The sequence below is a fragment of the Triticum aestivum genome, chromosome 3A (assembly GCF_018294505.1).
Source record: "Triticum aestivum cultivar Chinese Spring chromosome 3A, IWGSC CS RefSeq v2.1, whole genome shotgun sequence".
NCBI lineage: Eukaryota > Viridiplantae > Streptophyta > Magnoliopsida > Poales > Poaceae > Triticum > Triticum aestivum.
In genome coordinates, this window is record NC_057800.1 from 118,005,856 (window position 1) to 118,028,594 (window position 22,739).

The following is a 22,739-nucleotide window of genomic DNA, read 5'->3' on the forward strand; positions in this document are numbered from 1 at the left end:
TTTTATGCCTAGCTAGGGGCGTTAAACGATAGCGCTTGTTGGGAGGCAAACCAATTTTATTTTTTATTTTTTGTGTGTTTTTCTTCTGTTAGGGAATAAATAACCCATCTACCCTCTGTTTGGATGTGGTTTTGTGTTTTAATTAGTGTTTGTGCCAAGCTAGACCTATTGGATCTTCTTGGATGATAGTTATTTGATCTTGCTGTAATTTCCAGAAACTTTGCGTTCAGTGCACGAATTACTAAAACTCATCATAACGTGATAAAATACTGATTCCAATTGCTTCTGATCAATAAACAAATTATCTAGGTCGTCTAATTTTGGTAGATTTTTTGGAGTTCCAGAATTTTGCGTTAGTTACAGATTACTACAGACTGTTCTATTTTTGACAGATTCTGTTTTTCGTGTGTTGTTTGCTTATTTTGATGAATCTATGGTTAGTAAAATAGTTTATAATCCATAGAGAAGTTGGAACACAGTAGGTTTAACTCTAAAATAAATAAATAATGAGTTCATTACAGTACCTCGAAGTGGTTTTATGTTTTCTTTCTCTAACAGAGCTCACAAGATTTCTATTGAGTTTTGTGTTGTGAAGTTTTCAAGTTTTGGGTGAGTTCTTTTGATGGATTATGGAACAAGGAGTGGCAAGAGCCTAAGCTTGGGGATGCCCATGGCACCCCCAAGATAATCCCAGGACACCAAAAAGTCAAAGCTTGGGGATGCCCCGGAAGGCATCCCCTCTTTCGTCCACTTCTATCGGTAATTTACTTGGAGCTATATTTTTATTCACCAACATGATATGTGTTTTGCTTGGAGGGTCTTGTATTATTTGTGTCTTTGTTTTTTAGTGTTCCACAATCATCCTTGCTGTACACACCTTTTGAGAGAGTCATCTATGAATTAAAATTTGATAGAATACTCTATGTGCTTCACTTATATCTTTTGAGCTATGTAGTTTTGCTCTATGTGCTTCACTTATATCTTTTGAGCGTTGAAATTTTGCTCTATGTGCTTCACTTAGATCTTTTAGAGCACGGTGGTGTTTTGTTTTAAAGAAACTATGATCTCTCATGCTTCACTTAAATTATTTTGAGAGTCGTAATAGCATGGTAATTTGCTTAATAATAACTTGCTTGGTATTCAAGATTTGTGAAACTTTCTTTTGAGTGCGTTGAATACTAAGAAAAGTTGGATGATTGATAATTGTTGTGAGATATGGAGGTAGTAATATCAAAGTCATGCTAGTAGAGTAATTGTGAATTTGACAAGTGCTTGAGTTAAAGTTTGCAAGTCCCGTAGCATGCACGTATGGTTAACATTATGCAACTAATTATAAACATGAGGTGTTATTTGATTGTCCTCCTTATGAGTGGCAGTCAGGGACGAGCGATGGTCTTTTCCTACCAATCTATCCCCCTAGGAGCATACGCGTAATAGTTTGGTTTTTAATGGCTTGTAGATTTTTGCAATAAGTATATGAGTTCTTTATGACTAATGTTGAGTCCATGGATTATACGCACTCTCACCCTTCCATCATTGCTAGCCTCTACGGTACTGTGCATTGCCCTTTCTCACATTGAGAGTTGGTGCAAACTTCGCCGGTGCATCCAAACCCCGTGATATGATACGCTCTTTCACACATAAACCTCCTTATATCTTCCTCAAAACAGCCACCATACCTACCTATTATGGCATTTCCATAGCCATTCCGAGATATATTGCCATGCAACTTTCCACCATCTAGTATATCATGACACATTCATCATTGTCATATTGCTTAGCATGATCATGTAGTTGACATAGTATTTGTGGCAAAGCCACCGTTCATAATTTTTACTTGTCACTCTTGATTCATTGCATATCCCGGTACACCGCTGGAGGCATTCATATAGAGTCATACTTTGTTCTAGTATCGAGTTGTAATCATTGAGTTGTAAATAAATAGAAGTGTGCTGATCATCATTCAATAGAGCATTGTCCCAAAAAAAGAGGCCAAAGAAAAGAAGGCCCAAAAAAAACAAAAAGGGGCAATGTTACTATCCTTTTTTCCACACTTGTGCTTCAAAGTAGCACCATGATATAGCGAGTCTCATATATTGTGCTTCAAAGTAGCACCATGTTCTTCATATAGAGAGTCTCTTGAGTTATCACTTACATATACTAGTGGGAATTTTTCATTATAGAACTTGGCTTGTATATTCCAACAATGGGCCTCCTCAAGTGCCCTAGGTCTCCATGAGCAAGCAAGTTGGATGCGCACCCACTTAGTTTCTTTTGTTGATCTTTCATACATTTATAGCTCTAGTGCATCCATTGCATGGCAATCCCTACTCCTCGCATTAACATCAATCGATGGGCATCTCCCTAGCCCATTGATTAGCCTCGTTGATGTGAGACTTTCTCCTTTTTTGTCTTCTCCACACAACCCCCATCATTATATTCTATTCCACCCATAGTGCTATATCCATGGCTCACGCTCATGTATTGCGTGAAAGTTTATGAGTTTGAAATTATTAAGGTATGAAACAATTGCTTGGCTTGTCGTCGGGGTTGTGCATGATGAGAGCACTCTTGTGTGACGAAAATGGAGCATGACTAAACTATATGATTTTGTAGGGATGAACTTTCTTTGGCCATGTTACTTTGAGAAAACATAATTGCTTTGTTAGTTTGCTTGAAGTGTTATTATTCTTTATGTCAATATGAACTTTTGTCTTGAATCTTTCTAATCTGAATATTCATACCACAATTAAGAAATTTTGCATTGAAATTATGCCAAGTAGCACTCCACATCAAAAATTCTCTTTTTATCATTTACCTACTCGACAACAAGCAGGAATTAAGCTTGGGGATGCCTGATACGTCTCCAACGTATCTATAATTTTTGATTGCTCCATGCTATATTATCTACGGTTTTGGACTATATTGGGCTTTATTTTCCACTTTTATATTATTTTTGGGACTAACCTATTAACCGGAGGCCCAGCCCAGAATTGTTGTTTTTTGCCTATTTCAGTGTTTCGAGGAAACAAAATATCAAACGGAGTCCAAACAGAAAAATCCTTTTTGGAACGTGATTTTCTTCTCGGATAAGACCCAGGAGACTTGGGCCCTACTCCAAGAAGTACCGGAGGCGGTCACGAGGGTAGGGGGCGCCCCCCCTACAAGGCACGCGCCCCTGCCTCGTGGGCTCCTCGGTGCTCCACCGACGTACTCCTTCCTCCTATATATACCCACGTACCCCCAAACGATCAGAACAGGAGCCAAAAACCTAATTCCACCGCCGCAACTTTCTGTATCCACGAGATCCCATCTTGGGGCCTGTTCCGGAGCTCCGCTGGAGAGGGCCGTCATCACGGAGGGCTTCTACATCATCATAGCCCCTCCGATGAAGTGTGAGTAGTTTACCTTAGACCTTCGGGTCCATAGTTATTAGCTAGATGGCTTCTTTTCACTTTTTGGATCTCAATACAATGTTCTCCCCCTCTCTTGTGGAGATCTATTCAATGTAATCTTCTTCTTTTGCGGTGTGTTTGTTGAGACCGATGAATTGTGGGTTTATGATCAAGTCTATCTATGAACAATATTTGAATCTTCTCTGAATTCTTTTATGTATGATTGGTTATGTTTGCAAGTCTCTTCGAATTATCCGTTTGGTTTGGCCAACTAGATTGGTTGTTCTTGCTATGGGAGAAGTGCTTAGCTTTGGGTTCGATCTTGCGGTGTTCTTTCCCAGTGACAGAAGGGGCATCAAGACACGTATTGTATCGTTGCCATCGAGGATAACAAGATGGGGTTTATTTCATATTGCATGAATTTATATCTCTACATCATGTAATCTTGCTTAAAGCATTACTCTGTTTTTAAATTAATACTCTAGATGCATGCTGGATAGCGATCGATGAGTGGAGTAATAGTAGTAGATGCAGAATCATTTCGATCTACTTGTCACGGACGTGATGCCTATATACATGATCATGCCTAGATATTCTCATAACTATGCTCAATTCTGTCAATTGCTCAACAGTAATTTGTTCACCCACCGTAGAAAACTTATGCTCTTGAGAGAAGCCACTAGTGAAACCTATGGCCCCCGGGTCTATTCTCATCATATCAATCTCCATCACTTTAATCTTGTTTTGTTTTTACTTTTCCTTTTACTTTTCACTTTGCATCTTTATATCAAAAATACCAAAAATATTATCTATCGGATCTCACTTCCGTAAGTGACCGTGAAGGGATTGACAACCCCTAATCGTGTTGGTTGCATTGAGCTCTTTGTGTTGTGTAGGTACGAGGGACTTGCGCGTGGCTTCCTACTGGATTGATACCTTGGTTCTCAAAAACTGAGGGAAATACTTACGCTACTCTGCTGCATCATCCTTTCCTCTTCGGGGAAAACCAACGCAAGCTCAAGAGGTAGCAATGCGATCTTCTGAACACTGTCCGATGGTAGAGCTAAATCGTACTCATCGTGACCGCATGGCGCACAAGGCAGGGGCTCAAATCCATCGAAGATCAAGTCTCCGCGGATATCGTCCGTGTAGTTTAAGCTTCCAAACCTGACCTGGTGGCCAGGGGCATAACTTTCGATCTACTCCAGATGGCCAAGCGAGTTGGCCCGCAGTGCGAAGCCACTGAACACAAAGATCTGTCCGGGGAGAAAAGTCTCACCCTGGACTGCATCGCTATCGATGATAGTAGGAGCCATCAAGCCTAACGGCGACGACACAGAGGAACTCTCAATGAAAGCACCAATGTCGGTGTCAAAACCGGCGGATCTTGGGTAGGGGGTCCCGAACTGTGCGTCTAAGGCGGATGGTAACAGGAGGCAGGGGACACGATGTTTTACCGAGGTTCGGGCCCTCTTGATGGAGGTAAAACCCTATGTCCTGCTTGATTTATTCTTGATGATATGAGTATTACAAGAGTTGATCTACCACAAGATCGAAGAGGCTAAACCCTAGAAGCTAGCCTATGGTATGATTGTTTGTTGTCCTACGGACTAAAACCCTCCGGTTTATATAGACACCGGAGGGGGCTAGGGTTACACAAGGTCGGTTACAAAGGAGGAGATATACATATCCGTATTGCCTAGTTTGCCTCCACGCCAAGTAGAGTCCTATCCGGACATGAGACGAAGTCTTCAATCTTGTATCTTCATAGTCCAACAGTCTGGCTGTCCGGAGACCCCCTAATATAGGACTCCTTCAGTCGACTCACCGACTTTGAAAGAGAAAACCTAGTCACACTACAACACATAGACGTGGTCGATCCTTGGGTGGTAGAGCACAAAACCTTTATTGAGAAGACGTACAATGATCGAGGCCAACAGAGGACGGACAGAGATATAATCAAAGAGCACAACTCATGTTTCATGCATTGGTTCAAGGAGAAGCTTCTGTCGTACCCTTTACATGAGGATTCTTCTGCAGAAGAAAAACTCATATTCGCCTTGTCAATAGGGCGCCGAGCACAACCTAATGACCTATGAGGCATACGATATCAACGGCTACACATTGTACACCGAGGAAAAGGACATGAAGGGCGATGATTATCAGAACTCCGGGGTAATGATGGAATCCTACACCAGTAACGACAAGGACAGATACTACGGAAGGATCGAGGAGATCTGGGAGCTGAGCTACGCTGGAGAGAAGGTCCCAATGTTTCGTGTTAGATGGGCCAAGAGCGTCCTAAAATAAGACCGGTATTTCACCACCATGGTTATACCCGAAGCCAAATCCAAGACCGCGGGTGCAAACGTCACCGAGAAAAATGAGCCATGAGTACTGGCTTCCCTAGTGGACCAATGCTTCTTCATTACCGACCCGTCAAAGCCCAGTCGTGTTGTCGTGAGGAGAGGCAAAAGGAAGATCATCGGAATGGATGGAGTCGCCAATGAGAAAGACTTCGACAAGTACGGCGACCCAAAGATGGAAGATGACGACGACGATCAAGTACCATACACCACAAGAAAAAGCAGGACCACCCTACCTAATGGACGTCCATTCAAGAGACGAACTCCATTTGTGAAAAAGAAGGGTAAGAAGATTGTGAAAAGATAGCTAAGATTGAATCACGACGTGTCGGCTGTGTGTGTGTGTGTGTCAGTGGCAAGCTCAATTATTACATGCAACTAAATTATTACATGTATCACTTGATTTCAACCATGTCATCTAATTCTAAATCTTTGCACACTGGTCTAAATTGTAGTCTTCATTTCTCGATTGTATTCGACATATGGAAATGACATTTCTTCAGTTCTAGTCCTCTATCCAATAACCTCTTTTGTTCAAAACAGTGGGGATTAATGTTGCCTTTACTTACCTTCCTTTTGTAACTTCTCCATGTATCACCAAGTTGAAGTATCGACCATCTTCTTCTTGGATTTGGAATTTTTGTTCTTCTCCCTCTTGTTTTGTTGCAAATCATCATTTACAGGCACCTTTGGCTTTTTTGTGTTTTCTTCTGGTATTTTAATTGTTTTTATTTATGTTTCTTCTGGTAAAATAAAAAAAGTTAGTAATGGCGCACCAGGAGAAGGTGCGCCATTGCTATCGCGGTGTTTATGGCGCACCCCTAGAAGGTGCGCCATCGATATACTAATTTTTGTTTATGTTTATTCTGGTATTTTATTTTGGAGTGTTCCTTTTCATGCTTAAATTTGCAAACATTTTTTGAAAATGCGAACATTTTTCTAACTCACAAAATTATTGAATTTGTTAATATTTTTTGAACTCATGAATATTTTTAAATTCCATGGGCACTTTTAGAATTCATGAATATAGAGCACAAATTTGATGATATTTTTTCATATTCATAAATGTTTTTCCAATTCAGAAATGTTTTGCAATGCAAGCATTTGAAAATTAGTAATAACTACTTATATTGTAGCATTTTAAAATCTATGGTCATTTTCTAAAAAATTATTACAGGCAACTAAAATCCAAAAAAAAGTTACTAATGGCGCACCAGGAGAAGGTGCGCCATTGCTATCACGGTGTTTATGGCGCACCCCTAAAAGGTGGGCCATTGCTAACCCCCCACTAAATTATCCAAGACGACCCCCCGGTCGTCCTTCTCCCCATTCGATCTGCATCTCGCCCCTCGCTGCCGCCCCCACCCACCGGCGACCTCGCTCCCGGGCTCCGCTGCCCCCACCTTGTCCTCTACCTCCGGCCACCGCGATGCCATCGATGCATTCATCGTCTTCGCTGCACCCCCGGCCTCCTCGAGCTCGTCCCCGGAACCACGGTGAACTCCTCTCCCCGTCCCCCCTCCCTCGCCTTCGCCGCTCCTGAGACGCTGACCCTCTGTTCTTCCCAGCCCTCGAACCCCTAGAAACCCGCGGCGCCTCTCCGCTCGAGCTCCACCGTGCGAGGCGACAGGCAAGGCGGCAGGCAGAATCTGCTTCAACCCCGGGCTGGCGAGCCGCGGAAGCAGGGCGTGACGGCGCTCGACCCCTCCACCCCCCCTCCGTCTCCCCGACGCTCCCCATGATCTCCACACTCGCTCCGCTGGGTCGCACCAGCCACCACAGGCTTCTCGGCTGCCCCAACTGCTGTCGTTGAATAAGGTAAGGGCAAACCTGTTCTTTTGTTGCTGCCGCAGGAGATCTTGACGCTCCCGGACTTGCTCTGAACCTCCAGCGCCTCATACCTAGCTCAAATTATGGATGAATTTCTCTGCTGCTCTAGTAATTGTGTTTATAAGTCATGGCTCATGGGTGTGCAATGCAACTTAGCTTCTGAAAAGTGTTTGATTGGGGTGGTTTAGGGAGAATATGTGTGTAATTTGTGTTGATAGGATAAGCTAATCGATGTGGTCTTCAAAGTTGTAGTCTTTTTCTTTTGATGTTGGTTCAGTTCAAGATGCTATCATGTGCTAGATTTGATAAAAAGAGTTTAGAAAGTAACATCGCGCGATCAAACTAGCTATTAGGGTCTTAGTTCATTTCAAGATGCTGTTGTACTACTTTAAACAATGGGAACAATATTAAAAATGTTCAAACAGAATCAAATTCAAACTTATAATAGTGCTACATAGTAGGATATGAACATATGCACCGCCGCAAAATAATACATTGGACTGCTATTCTTGCCTAACATTTTCACTGAAGAATTCACCTGACTGGTCTTTTATATCTTGGAGATCATCGCATGTAGTCTTACTTAGTTACCTGGTACTCATGTTATTTCAGTGGCTGAATGCAGTTATCAGGGCTATACTTTGGACCTTGTTGATGCCTTTCCCAAGCCAACATGTCAAATAAAATACAAAATCTAAACTACTTGTGATGATGATGATGATGCTGCTGTACTACTTGTGATGCTGCTGCTAGTGTAGAGTTGATCATTATATTCACTAAATTTTGTCAACTTGTGATGCTGCTGCTATTGTAGGTCTTCTGAACTTGTTATCTTCTGAAATGACCCCTTTCTCCTGAAATGTTGATTAATTTCCGTTTCAGTTGAGAATGGGGCACTCCTAGGTCAAGAAAATTAGCAAAGGCCATGCCCAATTTTTTGACCTAGAAGGTGCCCGATTCTCAATCGAAACAAAAATCAATCAACATTTATAGTTTGACCTAGAAGATGCCCAATTTGTTAACTCTAGTAGTGTACTCCTGTTAAATGCAGTCTAGTTACTCCTGTTTTTCAGATTCACGATGTAAGCTCATAGTTTAAATGTTTGTTTAATAAGTAGATGCCACAAGAAACAGTTGTCCCTGAAAAAGAATAAGTAGAAGAATACCTATAGGAGTAGATGGAAGATCATGGAGACATAACATAGATGGCATAACTAAGTTACCACGGAGACATAACCAGAAAAGAGAATACATTTGCGATGGAAGATCAATCCCTTTTAAGACATCAACAATTTTACTCCTTGGCAGGAAAGGGGTTTTATCAGTATTATCATAAAAGGAGTAGTAAATTAAGGAGAAATTCTAGTTTGTTTTTTAAGAATACCAAGTTCAGATAGATAGATTCTGATGCAAGCATCTATATAAATGCAAGAAAATAACAATCACAAGTGTACCTTCTTCATTTTGCAAGTGGACAACTGAAGGTCTCCACAGTCAAGTTCAGTAGGCTCCTCGCGAGGTTCGTCAGTCACTTTACCCATTGTGGCGAACAATAATCCCTCACCAGCATCACGCCCTATAGCCACTACTTCTTTAAATGGCTTTTGTACCGTAGAGAAAATATTTTCTGGACGAGTAGAAAGGAAATGCTTGTCAACGCTAGTAGCCTTTATTTTGAATTATACTGCAGGTATTCAGTTAACAAACTAGACTGCATTTAAGAAATAACTCTAGTAGCCTTTTTTCCTATTTAGAGCAAACATGGCTAACAACAATGAGGCCGGCGGTTCGAGCAAGGCATTCTGGGAGCTGTCCCAGGAGATGGAGGAAGAACTTCACCGCTATGAGGACGCCAGGGAAGACACCGATCCCGACTACACAACCCCTAGTGGCGTCGGGTATGACACCACTGATGGTGCCGCCGGGGATGCCACCACTGATGATGGCAGCGCACGGACAGATGGCAGCCAACCGAAGAGGCAACGGAAGGACCGGCGCCCGAACGTGCTCGGCACCATCAAGGAGGAATTTACTGAAGTGTCCTCTAGTGGGCATCCAATGGCGCCCAAAGAATTAGTCAGTGGGTACACGGGACAACTCGGGTGCATTCTCCGGAGCACTGTCTCGATCAACACCGAGAACATAAGGCATCGTGACCAAGGGAATTTGCGCAACCTCCTCTTCACGAAGCTGCACAAATGAAACAAGTTCCCCGGTGACTTCGCAAACACATGCCTCTCAGGGAATAAAGTGAATAGTGCCGCCCTCACGAAGATGAGCACGACCCTGGCTACTTGGAGAGCCGCGGTGAAGAGAAGGATTCTAAGAGGTGATAGTTATGAGAAGATCAAGGAGACAAATCATTCGATCAGCGAAGCTGACTACCTGGAGTTCAAGGTCAAGCGCGAGAGCAACGCATCCGCGGAATCAAGTCAGTGGGGGAAAGATATACGGGACTTGAACTTAGGGGTCCATAAACTCGGTCCCGACGGTTACAGAGTGGCGGAACCTATATGGGACAAGGAGGACACGGAGCGTGTCGAGCAAGGCCTACCGCCCCTCTTCGATAAATACCGTGACAAGCAGACCAGGAACTATGTTAGGGCCCGGTACAAGGTGGACCCGGTAACAAAGGAGCTTACCACGGATCCGAAGACCAAGGCGCTTGAGCTTGTTCTGGTAAGGAATACACCACCGCGTAATTAGCTCCATATGGTTGCATTCTAATTAATGAAGCCAAATTTCTAAATGGTTCACGTTCCTTCTGCAGGAAACTGAAAGCAGTAGCGCAGGGTCGTCTCAGACACTACAAAAAAAAGACACATCTGTGACATTTTGGGCCGAATGAAATTTTTTCTGTCATACATATGACACTTATATGACGATAATTGTGACAAAACCCGGTATCATCATAGATGTGGTGGGCTCCTACTTCTATGACAAAAAATCATGACAGAAAATGGGCTTTTCGTCCTGGGCGGGCCGGAGACGCAGCTGCATAACATTCTTTGGGCCGTCCATGACGGAAAAAACCGTGGTAGAAGCGAGGGGGAGGAAAATTTCGGGGAGTTCCCGGTTACGGTGGGAGGTCGGGGGCCGAGCGATGCGCGTTTCTCTCATACACGTATGCGCGTGTGTGCGAGGCGTTGGCTCTAACTGAACCCGAGCGAGGCGTTGGGCTCTAACTGAACCCGAGCGATTGCACTGCAGGCTATGCGTTACTGAACCCGAGCGATCGATCGATGGCTGTTAACTGAACTCGATCGAGCAATTCCTTCGCTACTCCTGCTAACTGAAGCCGATCGATGCTACCTCTGGATGAACAGTGAGCGTTGCGGGGGGGGGGGTGTTGGATGAACAGTTTCCAGTGGGGGTGGATGAATAGGGCCCCGTGGTGTTGCCTCTGGATGAACAGGACCTCGATCGATCGAGCCGGTTGGGGCTGGATGAACAGGACCCCGTGGAGGGCTGGATGAATAGGACCACCCCGTGGAGGGCAGGATGAACAGTGGATGGTGGAGGGCAGGATGAACAGTAGCCCGTGGAGGGGTGGTTGAACATGAGCCCGTGGAGAGGGCTGGTTGAACAGTAGTCGCTGGAGTAGCGCGCGGTGGAGGCTGGATGAACAGGAGCCCGTGGATGAACAGTCGCAGGTGGAGGCTGGAGGAGGTTGACGGTGGATGAACAGTAGCTCGTGGAGGCTGGAGGGGGTCGACGGTGGAGATGAACAGTATCCCGTGGAGTCCCGTTTTGCGGTACGCCACACCCCTCCCGATGAACAGGACCCCCGTTTCGACCGTAGCACTCCAACACAAGTCCGTTTCCTCCATTTTGCGGTACGCCACACCCCTCCTGATCAACAGGACCCCCGTTTCGACCGTAGGAGGTCCGTTTCCTCCGTTTTGCGGTACGCCAGACCCCTTCCGATGAACAGGATCCCGTGTCAAACGTGGCCGATCGAACCCAAGGCCGTTTCCTCTATTCTGCGGTACGCCAGGCCTCATTTCCATCACCTTTTCCGTCCAAGCCCTCCCGGTGAACAGGACGCATTTCGTTGCCTCCCCATGAACATGACGCATTCCGTTGCCTCCCCATGAACACGATGCATTCCATTGCCTCCCCATGAACACGACGATGACGCTGTTTCTTCGTTCTGACCCAGCCATGTACACGAGCCCTGGACGCACGTATGCGGGAGTAGGCATTCGAGACCCCGCCCGTATGTACACATACGTGGCCGTATTTTCTTTCTTGCACCCTAGCTGCTGTATGTATGTCTCCAACGTATCTATAATTTTTGATTGCTCCATGCTATATTATTTACTGTTTTGGGCATTATTGGGCTTTATTATCCACTTTTATATTATTTTTGGGACTAACCTATTAACCGGAGGCCCAGCCCAGATTTGCTATTTTATGCCTATTTCAGTGTTTTGAAGAAAATGAATATCAGACGGAGTCGAAACGGAACAAAATCAACTGGAGAAGTTATTTTTGGAAGGAAACACACCTGATGGACTTGGACCCCACGTGAGAAGATACGGGAGCTGCCCACGAGGGTGGGGGGCGCACCCACCCCCTAGGGCGTGCCCCCTGCCTCGTGGGGCCCCCGTGGCTCCCCTGACGTGCTTCTTCTGCCTATATAACTCCATATACCCTCAAACTTCCAAAACACACAATAGATTGGGAGTTCTGCCGCCACAAGCCTCCGTAGCCACCGAAAACCAATCTAGACCCGTTCCGGCACCCTACCGGAGGGGGAATCCTTCTCCGGTGGCCATCTTCATCACCCCGGTGCTCTCCATGACGAGGAGGGAGTATTTCTCCCTCGGGGCTGAGGGTATCTACCAGTAGCTATGTGTTTGATCTCTCTCTCTCTCTCTCTCTCTCGTGTTCTTGAGGTGATACGATCTTGATGTATCGCGAGCTTTGCTATTATAGTTGGATCCTATGTTTCTCCTCCCCCTCTTCTCTCTTGTAATGAATTGAGTTTCCCCTTTGAAGTAATCTTATCGGATTGAGTCTTTAAAGATTTGAGAACACTTGATGTATGTCTTGCCATGGATATCTGTGGTGACAATGGGATATCACGTGATTCACTTAATGTATGTTTTGGTGATCAACTTGCGGGTTCCGCCCATGAACCTATGCATAGGGGTTGGCACACGTTTTTGTCGTGATTCTCCAGTAGAAACTTTGGGGCAGTCTTTGAGGTCTTTTGTGTTGGTTGAATAGATGAATCTGAGATTGTGTGATGCATATCGTATAATCATACCCACGGATACTTGAGGTGACATTGGAGTATCTAGGTGACATTAGGGTTTTGGTTGATTTGTGTCTTAAGGTGTTATTCTAGTACGAACTCTAGGGCTGTTTGTGACACCTATAGGAATAGCCCAACGGATTGATTGGAAAGAATAACTTTGAGGTCATTTCGTACCCTACCATAATCTCTTCGTTCGTTCTCTGCTATTAGTGACTTTGGAGTGACTCTTTGTTGCATGTTTAGGGATAGCTATGTGATCCAATTATGTTAGTATTGTTGAGAGGACTTACACTAGTGAAAGTATGAACCCTAGGCCTTATTTCAACACATTGCAATACCATTTACGCTCACTTTTATCATTAGTTACATTGCTGTTTTTATAATTTCAGATTACAAATACTATTATCTACTATCCATATACCACTTGTATCACCATCTCTTCACCGAACTAGTGCACCTATACAATTTACCATTGTATTGGGTGTGTTGGGGACACAAGAGACTCTTTGTTATTTGGTTGCAGGGTTGCTTGAGAGAGACCATCTTCATCCTATGCCTCCTACGGATTGATAAACCTTAAGTCATCCACTTGAGGGGAATTTGCTACTGTCCTACAAACCTCTGCACTTGGAGACCCAACAACGTCTACAAGAAGAAGGTTGTGTAGTAGACATCATTGTACGTACGTGTACATGCTATGTGCGCGCCTCTACTACGACACGTGCGCGCCTCTACATCGACCAGTATGTACGTACACGTTCGCGACCAGAATGACAATGCTATGTACGCTTCGGCCAGGTGGGTCCCGACTGTTAGGCACTTCCTTGCCTGCGAAGATGTAGCTGGTGGGTCCCAGCAGTCAGGGGGCGAATCATTTTGTTTTTTTGCCCGGACGCACTTCCTTGCGTGCGAAGGTGTATCTGGTGGGTCCCAGCAGTCAGGGGGCGAATCGTTTTTTTGGACGCACTTCCTTGCGTGCGAAGATGTAGCTCGTGGGTCCCAGCAGTGAGGGAGCGAATCGTTTTTTTTGTGAAATACAGTGGCCCGTCCGGTGGGTCCCCGCTGTCAGGTGGAGGAATAATTATTTTGCGCATAATAAGGAGGAACTTACTTGCGGCTGCCGTGGACCCAGCTTTCAGCCTCTGCACATACAGTACTCTTCCGATGGAAGTCGGTCGTTGACCACGTTGACCACGCCACGTCGAGAGCACCAGGGCGGTGGTCTAGACGACGGCGAGGCCTAGGAAGGGGACGACGCAGAGCCGGGGAAGACGCAGCAATGGAAGCCCGCGCGGAGAGGAGTACGAGGGTTCACTGGTTCGGCTATGGTGTGAGGCTACCGTCGCTGCAGAATAACAGGGGGTGTGGGTGAGTAGAGGGATGGCCTGGCCAGCGGTGGGATTAGTACGGGGCGGTGAGGCGTCCGCGGCATCACAGCTGGCCAAGGGAGGCAGGAGCACGCGACACGACCGGCGCTGCTTTGGGCGGCTGGAGCAAGAAGACCAGAGGTTGAAGAAGCACTACGGCCGTTGGATGGACATCATACGATCATTGCAGCTAGAATCGTTTATATTGACTAAGTTGACAAAGCCCTTGGTACGCGTCAACTTAGTAGGCCCACAGCTCAGATTTGGCAGAGAACATATAGCCCATTTGCGATTTGTAAAATGTACAACCCATTTTTTAATTTTAATGGAATTTACTACAACCCATTTACAGTTTGTTAAAAGTACAACCCAACTTCTAGCTAGGACAACGATTAATAATTTCAAACAATCGCTCAAAGAATTAAAAAAAATTCCCACATTTTGATGGGATCCGAAATATTTGTATCCGAAATTTCTAGTCAGGTTAAATATAATTTCAAAATAAAGTTGTATTACGTTAAAATCCAACGAAATATTGCGTGTGCAACAAGTAATGAAATTAAAAATTTCAAATTCCAAAAATAATATATTTTTCAAACTAATTACGTGTTTGGTGCATAGTAAAATGTCCAGTTATTATAATTACATCCCATTTATTATTTCTCAAAGTCCATTTTCTTGTTAAGCCTAATGCATACCTCCTAGGAAAGTTTGCAGCCCAGCGGGGCGGAGAATAACAAGTTGACCCGGATATTGTGTACAACAGTCGGCCCAGTTGCATTGCTGATGTTGAAAAAAAGCTATTTTTATACACACATTAAAAAAATTGTATAGATAAGGAACATTTTTTATACACATATTTAAAAAAATTTAAATACATGATTAACACTTTTTAAAACATATTTTTTAGTCAACAGTGGGCCCACAGCGAGCGGAGGAGGTCACAATACACATATTTTTTAAATACATGATTAACACTTTTGCAAAAACAATTAGCCCACAGCGAGCCAATTAGCTCAAGTCGTGGGCCGACAGGGGTCAGTCGGCCAGCTGTAGGCCGACTGGAATCCAATCGGCCTGCTGTGGGCCGACTAGGCCCAGTCGGCCTGCAGCGGGCGGACGGTGTATTATTTTTGAATTTTTTTACCCAGCGTAATATTTATGAAAATTAATAAAAAATGTATTATTTTTAAAAAATAGCGAAAAAGTCCTGTGTAGTACAGTACTACCTAACATGGTTACTCAACCCATATTCAGCGACGCCGGAAAGGCCCAAACAAGGCTTCTGTACAACTTTTTGAAGTCAGTGAGCTCAATTAATAACTTAAGAAAAAAGTTAGATTACAGTGGAACCTAATTAAAAGCTGTCACGAGCAAATAAATAATTCAACGGGTCCCACTTGTGCGTGTGCGTGTGTGTGTGTGAGAGAGAGAGAGAGACCCATCGGCCGATGCTCGTAAATACATCTTTCAGCCATATGCATTGCTGATGCTCAGTAAAAACTTATATAGTTGACACAATCATATAGAACATCATAGCACACTGAACTTGCATACAGAAATTTGACGTAGGTGGCACAATCAGGATGGAAGCAGTGGATCGCTACGGGAAGGGCTATGTTGAAACCAACGAAGTCGTACATAACGGTTCATCGTCTTTATCACTGACAGGGAAATATCTTGAATGTTGTGCCATGAAAACAGACAAACAACACAACAAGTTCTCCTAGCACATTAAGTTGACGTACAACCCTTTCCAAAAAAGTTCATGTACAAAATTAGAACAGGTCACAATCAAATGTACTGGCATATCAGTGATTCACACCCATAGCTCGGATTTAACTAGTATCTGACAAGATTCAGTTGTTACCTCAAATTAGAGCACATCCAGGCAGCCAGCCCTACCTCTTCTCCCAAAGAAGCAGTGGCCTCCGCCGCACGATGGAGTAGGCCTTGTGCCATCCATCATTCTGAGCAACACGAGGAAAGTCTGACGTTGACTCCTGTAATGGATGTCGTCAATGGACCCTAGCACCAGCGGCGGCGGCAGGACTTTGATTGATGGATTGATCACTTCTTCGACATGCACGAACACTCGATGCAGGTACATCCCTAATGTGGTCCACGGCGGCCTTGGTGGCGATGAATAGTACAACCCCGGTTCCTGCACCGGTATCTCAACACCAATCACCTTCGGTATGGTTGACGGCTTCTTCATCCATGCCATAACCGTCAGAGCCCAGCTGTTTGGAGGAACAAACATACTTACGAGCTCACCTCCAAGGTCGTTGATAAGCTCGTTCATGGACTCGCTGTTCCAAGCACACCGAGGCATGCCGTGGAAGGTAAGCTTTGTTAAAAACTCAAGCTCAGAGGGCACCGAGCCCCATCCTGGGTGCCACCGATCAAAGCTCACCAGCGCGCCATCACAGAACAAACGCCGGGAAGATTCGAACACATGACTGCAGTCGAAAGTTGTCCGGAAGCTGACGAAGAAATCAGCCGGTGGGGGCCAGACTTTGACGAGCAAGTCGCTTATTTGGATGCCGTGCGCAATGCCAAGAGCTTTGACAAGGTCATCCGGTGAGACAGGAGGCTAGTCACCGTTGATGGTTACCATCAGCACTTTGCCGGCAAACTGGTCATCAAGAGCCACCATGCCACTGTTGAGCGACAGCATGCAGCGACAGAAGGCAGGACGGACCTCAGGATCTCCGGCTCGGAGATCCATGTTGACCGGCGACATGATAGTGCGCTTGAGTATAGGGAGTACAGGAGGGGGATTTGGGGGAACTAGAGTAGGAATCGAGATTCCAGAGGTGGGGGAGGGGCGGGAGACTGCGGATGAAAAGGTAGCATGAATTTCACGCACGCGCCAATATGCTCTCGGCGTGCAAGCGCATGAAAACACCGGTGGCGCCCACATGTCGGCCTAAGAGTCCTTATTCATTCTTTTTTGGAGAGCCCGGCCTTCTTTTTCCAGGATCTTTTGAGAGCCTGGCCTGAGAGTCATAATTGACCTGTTTGGCATTGCGTTACTACTCGGCCCATATTCAACGACACCTCACTGGCCCAAACAAGTGTACATCATCGAAAAGACACTGAGCTCAAATTATATAACTTGAAAAAAGGAGATATACTCTGAACACTGGAGAATGGTGATGCCCTCATTTAGCCCACCAGTAGTTCGAGACAATAAACAGTTCGAAACAACGATATATAAAACATTCAAACACTGACTAGTGACTACTACTGACATAAACAGCAAGACATGATAGTTCATAAGAAGTCTTGCTACACCACCAAAACGCACCCATCTGCAGCGCTCAGACTCTCGTGATCCAGACGAGAATGACATTCTAAACAGAAGCAACTATTACATAGTAAGAGTGACATAGATGAGGATGACCAAATGACAAGGAATATGCATAACAAAAGAAAGAACTACCATCCAGAACCAGCAGGAAAGACAACAAAGTCATTCGAAGAGATGATCCAACACCATCATAATTTGCAGCCCCGCTTGAGCGACCAGTGATCCGGAGACACTAGTACTCCACCCTTTTGGTGCAACAGCCCAATTACCTGTCAACCTGAAGGCTCGAACCACATCACTGCCTGTCGTAATTGAGACATCCAAGGATCAAAGTTAATCCGGATGCCTTTGTCATTCTCACCTTCTTTTGGCTATAGGATGTATCGTTAACAATTAGGGGAGTTTGCTCCCGAACTCCTAGGGCTCGCCGTGTAGACACAGTTTTCCATAGCAAACAGAGCCTCTCTACCATCAAGGTCCTTGCCAACGGTGATCTCCTGGTTAATCGGATAATTGAGTCCGAGAAATAGAGAGTATGAACCAAGGCTGTTTACTCGCCTCCAACTTAAAAATCCTAAAGGCCCCAACAAGCTGGTATCCTCCTCATAGACGTAACAACCACTGCCCGGATATTCTCATATTACACGGTGCTTGTATACAGTGGGGTTTTTGCAATATAACTTTTCCGGCTCATGTGTCCGAATGATCATCAGTCTTTTGTCGTCGTCTGATCGAGCGAGGAACCAGTTGTGCTTCCCTGTTTTTGGCAAAGGTGGTGTGATTACAAACGCCAGTAACTATAGGGACACTGCATCATATCAAAAAGGACAGACATTGTTAATGTAAGATCAGCATTGTTCAGAGTATGAGTAGGATAATGCAAGAAACAGCATTGATATGTCCCTATTGGAACTGGGAGGAAAATACAGGGAAATGTATACTGGGTTCGAAAATATAGAAGTGCCATGCATGGTTATACTCATGTTATCTCGCAATCGATTCTTCACAGGAACTACCATGTCATGCATGTTATGTAATCATGTTCTGTCCTCACAAACAAATTCTTCAAGGTAACTAATAGACCATGCATTGTTATATACTCGTGTTCTGTGGGCAAATTTTTTGTGAGGATATTATTCTAGCCATTGATTTCTGAAGGGCGAATATAGGTATGTACACATGGTAAGCATTGCAGGATTTCAGTACTTCCAAATATAGAGTTCTCCATATGCACATTTACTTCCCTAATGTATGGTTAGATGAAACCAACAGTGTGGTGCATGTTTCTACATCATGAAAATGAGGAAACTAACATGGCCATTGATACACACTCATATTCAGTAGTAGTATATAGATTACTGTAAAATAAGGATAATATCCATATATTCCTAACCGTTTGATTATTCAAGGTACAAATTGGCTGTAATGACATGGTCACAATCGCATGAATTAACTCATTCCAAATATAGCTGATTTATGGCATCTCTAATACATTGCCATAGTTCTACTCAAATTCTGCTCAAATAGAGATATGCCAATCATCACAAAAAGTTCAAACAGTGTCATGGCGTCATCATTAACATGAGAGGTAACAACTTACACGCGTTGTCTCAGCAATACGTGGTGCCATCTGCTTTGTCGATCGCGTAGATGATGCCATTTTGTTCAATAGCATCACAGAAGCGTGTATCAGCTTTGACGATGATCCACTGCGAGCCGAGTTGTCTCCAGCTAAAGAAGGCAATTATCTTGAAGTCTGCGTAATTCGCATGTCGTGTGGGCACTTGGCAGATTACAATCTTCTGCAAAACAAGGTCCGTCCAACTGAAGTAGTAATCTAGATGACTTGGACCGCGATGGTAATACTCTATATAATCCAACGGAGGAAGGATAATCTCATGGGAGGTCTAGAAGTTCACGAGCACCAACTTTTTACCGTCTTCTGTGAAGGCAGGCATCTAGTGGGAGTTCATGCCGACCCAATACATACCTGCCAAGAAGTTTCGGGAGATGGTGATCGGATCGATGTCGAGGGAAATGATGTACGGCGACCCACTACATACCTGCAAAGAAGTTTCGGCTAATGGAGATTGGATTGAAGTCGAGGGGCATCATGCACGCCTCCGTATCATGGTGAGCCAATCTCGCAAGACCAGATAGCAGCAAGCAGGGTGTCTTGAAAAGCTTAGGCGTCGCTTCGATGATGGCCGTGTGCATGTCCCTTGAGCATGCAGCCAACCGCAGGGCGCTCAACATATCCATACACGAACAACAGAGGTCGAGGATGTCATTGGGGATATGGCTCCAATCGCGGCTCATATGGATGCTGCGGGGTTTGCATTTGGCCATGGTGGAGTTTGGAAGGGGGATTGATTTATGGGGGAGAAGGATGTCGGTGCTGGAGCGGCTAGCGAGGGAATAGTGGTACTGGGGGAGGCGAGTGAGGCAACGATACACGAGGGCACAGTGAGATGAAGACAGAGAAGGAGATGGAGATGGAGTGGTGCTATGGGAGCAGAGAGGGAGGCGAGGTGAGGCGCCAATGTGCTATACAGCGGCGGTGACAGACTGCACTGTGCACAGGGTGAGGCTGACTTTGGTAACCCGAACACGCCGCCTGGACTAGTGTCAGGCGCAGGGTGTTGTCACTTCACTGTGAGGACCGGATGAATAGTATTTTGACCATCAAGTGTACCACACTTGTACTACTACGACCATCACGTAGACATGACAGCTTGTCCACGGAAGTTCAACTACGACGACCATCACGTTTCATCTCGCGATTCCCAGGACGCCTCTCCAACCCATGGCACCATGCCCCCCAACATACGCCTCACACCTCTCAGCCGCACCGCCCCTCTGCCTTTGTGTGCATTACATGTGGGCCACCTAAAATGCGGCGAGCATCAAGTTTCTACCACAGCCACCCGCGATTCCCACGACGCCGCTCGAACCCATGAAACCACATGTCCCCCGACCTACGGCTCACCCCTCTTGGCCCCACTGCCCCTCTGCCTACGGGAGCATTACATGTGGACCAGTCACCTATCGGGTCCACATGTTATTGACTCAAAGGTAGGTGTAGTAAGGCGCTGAAGCTCAGTCCCGACGGCCCTGAGAGGGAAATGTAACTCCTGCGCCAGGGCTTGTGGTGCTCCCGCAGCATGAACTCGTGCCAAACTCGAGATTTGTTTCTTTACTATACATGCACACAACGATTTAATGGACATTGTAATCTCGACATGTGATGGGGAGCTCTAAATTTGAATTTGAAACTTATAAAACGAAAAGATTCAAAACAAATAAACTTGGAGAGAGGGAGTATATCATAGGATGTGTCCCATACAAAATAAGTCCCCTGGTTTGTCACGCGAAGATGCAGTTAGAAAGGAGCACAGCGTCTTCCTACTCGTATGGCAAAAAATCCGGTCACAGACAACATGGTCCGCCTTTGACCACCATGTGCAAGGTTCGTGCTATCTTATTCAATCTCACCGTGGTTCCATCGTACCAATTCATGCGGTGGCCCATTGCATGGCTGATCCAAATGTTGGACAAAGGTTGTACGGGAACGGTTTCACCGTTGTAAATGTTGTACCCTCCCGTACATATGCAAGCCAATCTCCACTCGAACCGAGCCTAACCTGTGATACAGTGGGCAGGGGGAGAATTAGGAAATGGACACGGAAGTAGTCTTTAGAATGCATTTACTACGTGATCAAACTCATCTTACCTGCTCATCGGAGGAAATCCGAGTGCCCCTCAACGTCGGCATCTCAAGGGGCGTCAACTTGCAACTATGGCCATGCCGCGCTGGAGAGACCCCCAAGGAATCATCCTCGTGCGTTCCACGGAACATCAAGATGCATTTGTATGAGTAGTTTATCTTGTGAGGGAAAAGGGTGAACGAGGGAAGGCCTCTAGAGATAGAGATGGACACTACTACTACCAATGTGCTGGCCCATGCGTTGCAATGGATCCAAAGTAGTAGAATAATACTTGTTCATGTTCTTGAAATATAAACACTCTAGTTTTGATATACATGTGTCAGCAGACATGACAGCTTGTCCATGGAAGTTGAACCACGGCGACCATCATGTTTCTTGTTTCTACCACTAAGCCACTGAAGTTCGGTCCCATGGGCCCCGAGAGGGAAATGTAACTCCTACGGCAGGCCTTGTGGTGCTCCCGCAGTACGAGCTCATGCCAAAACTGGAATTTGTTTCTTACTACTACAAACTAGTACTAGTAAGGTACACGTGCATTGCACGCATGAGATTTTGGTGGTTTGTGCATTATGCTTCTACATGTGGAGCTTTCTGGATTCTAACATGTGGCAAAATCTGGTGGAATGTAAGGTTAGGCAAGTTTGATTAACTTAGGTGAGTGTTTGATTCAAGCCACACCTTAGGCAAGCCACACTAAGGCCCCACATGACATACACACAAAAATGTGGCAAGATTCCCTTAGGCTTGCCAACTTGTTTCTCTCGTTTTGAAGAACTAATAACTTTGCCTAAGCTTAGTTGTGGCAAAGTTAGGGTCTGTTTGATTCAAAGGATTTTCATTGGATCTTTGAAGGATTAGAATCCTTAGGAATTTTTCCTACGTTGGTCGTTTGATTCGTAGGATTGAATCATGTAGAATATTTTCCTAAGGATTCATTTGTACTACGTTTCACAGGAATTCTAACATGCACTCCAACCTCTTGAAAGAAATCCTTTGTTTTTCATGTGACACAATCAAACAAACTCAAATACTATAGGGATCCAATGAACATGCCATTCCAATCCTACTTTTTTCCTATGCATGTGTTTCTGCAATCCTATGAATCAAAGAGGGCCTTAGTCATGAATTAAGTTCAACCATGGAGTCTTCTAGATTATACATGTGGCAGAATCTAGTGGATGATATCCAGCGGCCAGTAGTGCTCGGATTTGCCATCTTTGTACCGTCGGATTGGCTTCATCCAACGACCAACTTTCAAAGTAGTTCACACACTATATAGGGGGTATAGATATAGATGTGCCGGTCCGTTGCAATGGATCCAAAGTATATATATATATATATCTATTTAGTGGAGTGCACTCTAAACACATTATTTATTTATTTTTCTCTAACCTTCCGTAGACATGCAACCAAGACACATAAGCTTCATGGGTGCCCCCCACATCATATTATTCATACTACGTTGATTGAA